The sequence below is a fragment of the Oreochromis aureus genome, linkage group 17 (assembly GCF_013358895.1).
Source record: "Oreochromis aureus strain Israel breed Guangdong linkage group 17, ZZ_aureus, whole genome shotgun sequence".
NCBI lineage: Eukaryota > Metazoa > Chordata > Actinopteri > Cichliformes > Cichlidae > Oreochromis > Oreochromis aureus.
In genome coordinates, this window is record NC_052958.1 from 22,469,981 (window position 1) to 22,474,106 (window position 4,126).

The 4,126-nt window shown below is 41.3% G+C and overlaps 1 long non-coding RNA gene across 1 annotated transcript; it reads left to right on the plus strand.

The window, feature by feature from the left end:
* The first annotated feature begins 467 nt into the window (after positions 1-467).
* Positions 468-1,499, plus strand: LOC120433899. Its single transcript, XR_005608827.1, has 3 exons — positions 468-550; positions 781-907; positions 1,406-1,499. It is a non-coding gene; the product is annotated as an uncharacterized LOC120433899 (long non-coding RNA).
* Positions 1,500-4,126: the final 2,627 nt, after the last annotated feature.

Below are 4,126 nucleotides of genomic sequence, written 5' to 3' on the forward strand. Positions count from 1 at the left end.
GTATAAACAACTTTCCAAAGAAGTTGCCTGACTGTAGATTACAATTACTATTAGGACTGTAAAGGTTCCTGCTGGTGAGGAGAGTTGGCCTTTTTAGAAATGTTCCGGATGTTAGTAATCCAGATGAACAGATTTTGGGGGGATCATGTCTGTCAATAAATAAATAAATATGTATCCCTTGCTAAAATAATTCATTAATTCATTAAATTCATCTGAGATCATCATGTGTTTAAATGTTCAAAGATGCTTATTAATGTTTAAAATACAAAAAGAAACCATTTAAAATGTGTTACATTTTAAGTTGTATTATTTACACTTTAACTGGAAGAGTTTGGAATTCATAAAAATGTGACTCTTACGTACATTGTGAAGTATCCTTGATTATTTTTCTTTAATTTAATTGGCATGTACTAAAGCTCTGGTGACTCCAATCAATCTGGTGAGAGTTTCAGGTAGAGGGGCGGGATTTGGCGGGGAGCTGTAGGGTCTGCTGTTTGCCTGAGAGGGAGGAGAGACGAGCTACTGCTGTCGTGAAAGTTTGAGTCCGTAGGTGAGCAACACACAGTTATCTGACATGTGGAGCTGTTATAAGTTACCAAGAGGTGATTAGGAGTCTGAGAGGTTTTTCCAAAACTGTGACTTTTACCATGTAAAAAGTGCTGATATAGATATAAATAACCGCGTTTAGCCTAGCATTTTTCTGCTTAGCTCGTATTCAGGTAATGCTAGTTATTGCTGAGACGGCAATGAGTCAGTATTGAGCTGATTTATTTAATTCAGGTGGAGGTAACTGACATTTTACCGGCGTGATAGTGGATTTTCTGTGAGCCGGTGGACAGTGTGTGCTGCGCCCTGCTGGCGGCCTTGACCCCTTTCCTCCCACCTGTCCTTTGAACTATCAGGAGCCGTGAGTACTGATATTTGCACGTGCCTGTTATTTTAGTGCTTGTTTACAAGTGAAGCCCCAACAAACCCCGGGCACAACCCAGGGCTGCAACGAGGGTTATTTTGAGAACGTTTGAGAGTGTTGCAATAGAGGTGTGGGTAGGTGACAGTGTGGTGAGCCCACCATAATGTTTAATTATTGTGTTTCAGTTGGTGTTACAAACCGTAGTGAATGAACAGTACTGAACACCACTTTATCAGTGCTACATGTTATTTACCTTCTAACCCAAGTGATTTTACTTTTTTCCTGAAAATCACTAAAGTGAAACTGTTGGATTTCAAATGATATGCTTGTTTTGTGGTTTATTTACATTATTCGTATTATGGGTTATAAGCATCAACAAAGGAATATCAAAAGTAAACTGCACTGTAGAGGCCCAGGCGCTGCTCATATACACATGAGACAGGTGTTACAAATAAATACATTTCAGCACGTTAATCAGACAAGAACCTCATCCAGGATTGGAGACTAGAAACACTGTGAGTCAGTCAGCAGACAGATGAGGACAGCACCGTCCTGACTGCCCACCTCCTTTAAACAAGTGCCTGTTTCAGCCAGCAACTCTATTAAAAGCTACTTTTACCACAGCAGGTAGGTCCTTATGTTTGATTCGGCAGAGTTTATTTTGCCGAAGGCCGTTCCTGAATTATTGTTTAACATTACTCATGCAATGTTTGTGATGTTTTATACAAACTATAAAACATTTCAGGTGAAGCAGATGGAAAAATTCGTTGTAGGAAACATTTTTATGTTAAAAAATATCACAAATATACAACTACTCAGATTTACAGGTTAAACAGACTGCATGTACTGTAAATGGACACTCTGGGTGTGCAATAATTGGATCGTGACAGGACAATCAGCCTGTGAATGAAACTCAGACAAGTCCAGGGGTCGGAGACAGCGTGGGACCAGCTGTCCTCTGGGCCTCGATGAAGAGGCTGATGTGAAAAGCAGAGGTGGGCTTAGATGACAGAAGTAAAGAGGTGCGACAGTCCATCAGCAGAGTCTGGGACAAATCACCTCACAGTCACTTATTGGCTTCGCTGCTGCCTTCTGATCCCACTACCTGTCCAAGTGTTCACATATTAGCCTGGAGGAGCACGGCGGCTCCTGGCTGTCTGCACGCCGCAGACAAACGACGAGGAAATGCAGAGGACACCTGGAGGATGATCCTGCAAGAGCTGCAAGATGAAAAGTAGAGAAACAACATCCAGAAGCATAGCCAGGATTCACTGTGGTCTGAATTTTACCCATCTGTACAAGACTTAACAAGACAAATAATTCACAAACAGTATGAAAAAAGCAACAAAAACAACGAAATAAAAAAGAAGCAGAATACCTTTTTAGTTTAAGAACACATTAAAAGATAAGTGAATGTTGGAAAATCTTACATTATAAAAGAAAATACGAGAAATAAAAGACCAACAACAAGCCAAAAAATAAATTCAAGGTACTACTGTTATTTAACTTAAAAGACCCAAACAGGTCAAAATGTGATTCCTGTTATTATTAAAAGCTGCAGTTTTTCAGGCTCTCCAGTCTGTCCTCTTTATGTTCACATCCAAAACATGAAAACCACTCTGGATGGAGGTCGAGTGTTTTCCTTCAGGTTTTTCCTCAGAGTGGAGGGTGAAACGGAGGACTGACCTCAACTCTGCTGCTTTACAGACAACTATTTTTCCTGTGTGCCACGGCTCATCACCAAACCCACCTGGAGGAGTATATTTAAAGGACGAAATACCCCGAGAAGAGCTCGTTAATCAACTAGGAGTTAAATTTAGCTAGACATCACACTGACCCGGGCACTGTATTTTTTAGGTTTCACTGTCCCAGCCATCGTGGAAAACTACTATTTAAGGTAAAAGTTTATGATAAAAAAGTTCATTTTACAGGAACTTACCAGAACAACATTAATACTGACACCTGCCACCATTAAATAAACTGCAGCCAGCCTACGCTGAATGCACGTAGGCTGCATCCTCCTGAGGCCGCATTTGTAGACCGATTACGTCACAGCGTCGGACGAAGGCTGTCCCAATTCGTGGACTCCTCCGAATCCGGCTGACAAATGTGTACTTCTTTTCCCCAGATTTGAAGGATGGGTCGGGTGTATTCTTCGTGGCCCACCATATCCCAGAATTCATACCGCGGCCCAGCCAATTCCAGTTTCCAACAATGGCGGCCACTACTAAGTTTTAATATTACTCTTATTGATCTTTGTGGGTCACTAAATAAACTTTAACATTTTCAGGCGAGAAAGTAGCTGTGTAAACTTCAAATATCTGCTTGGTTTATCAAGACATCGCATATTTGCAAAAGTGCTCCGACGTTTTTGGAGATTTTGGTCCATCAGAAGTGAAGCAGCAGCTTTCTTGGAAGAGCTGAAAAGTCAGAAAGCAACAAACTTTTCTCTCTTTTTAAATGATGAGAAAAACACGGATATTGCGGCTTTTTGTGTTGATATCACTTTACACCTGAATGAACTGAATTTGAAGCTGCAGGGGAAAGACAATTCGATTTGTGAACTGATGACAGCTGTCGCTCCTTTCAGAGGAAACTTGAAGTGTTAAAAGAAGATCTGCGAGGAGACTATGTACACTTCTCAACAGTGAATGGACAGGTTCAGGGACAGAGAGATGTGTCTCTTTTGTTGACTTTGTTGATAAGCTGATTGAAAACTTCAGCAAAGGTTTTGATAGCTTCAGCTTTGGACAGCAGCTCACCATGTTCATAAAGAACACATTTCTCACCACTGATGTCAGAGGGTTCTTAAAGGAAGTCACATAGCACTTCAAGTGGGCAAATGCTGGGCCTCTCCAGATGCAACTGATTGATCTCCAAGCAGATGTGGCCCTGAAAGAGCAGTTTGAAAGAACTGAACCTGCCACTTTCTAGCTCCAAATGGTCTCTGAGACAGCTTTCCCAAATCTGAGGAAAGTAGCCCTTTACATCTTGACCATGTTTGGCTCCACATACAGCTGTGAGGCAGCTTTCTCCACAATGAACATAATAAAAACTAAAGATCGTTCCAGGCTCACCAATGAGCACCTACACATGTGTATGAGAATGGCCCTGACACCATTCCAGCCCAGGTTTAAAATCCTGGTAGGTCAAACTAAAGCTCAATTCTCTCATTGAACAACAGAAAGTGGGGAAGTGGAATATAAGAGCGAAAGA